Below are 634 nucleotides of genomic sequence, written 5' to 3' on the forward strand. Positions count from 1 at the left end.
GGAGGTACGGGACCCTGGCCCACTGCTGTTGGGCTGTGACCCGCTCAACAGCCCCTGCCCGCCTCGGAGTGTAATGGCGGCTGCCTGCCCTCGAGGTACGGTGCCCTGGCCGTCTGGAGTTGGCCAGGGTGTCGATGCCGAGTCGGAGAGGTAGAGCGAGTGCCTGGCCTCGACCTACGGGGGCCTGGCCGACCGCTGTTGGGCTGGCCGTCGCTCAACAGCCCCTGCCGACATCTGAAGTGAAGAGCGTGTGCCTGGTCTCGACCTACGGGGGGCTGGCCCTCTGGTGTTTGGCTGGCTGTCGCTCAAATGCCCCTGAAAAGGTCAAGGAGGTAAAGCGGGTGCCTGGCCTCTACCTACGCCTGGCTGTCGGACTGGAGGTGGACAGGCTGCCGCTCAGGAGCCCCTGCCCACCTCGGAGGGGGTGAGCGAGTGGCTGGCCTCGACATACGGGGCCCTGGCCCTCTGCTGTTGGGCTGTGTCTCCCTCAACAGCCCCTGCCCACCTCGGAGAGGAAGAGCGGGTGCCTAACCTCGACGTACGGGGGGCTAGTGGACTGGTGTTGGGCTGGCTGTCGCTCAGGAGCCGCTGCCAACCTCGGACTGGAAGAGCGAGTGCCTGGCCTCGACCTACG

This window comes from Lytechinus pictus, unplaced genomic scaffold, assembly GCF_037042905.1.
Source record: "Lytechinus pictus isolate F3 Inbred unplaced genomic scaffold, Lp3.0 scaffold_272, whole genome shotgun sequence".
Taxonomy (NCBI): Eukaryota; Metazoa; Echinodermata; class Echinoidea; order Temnopleuroida; family Toxopneustidae; genus Lytechinus; species Lytechinus pictus.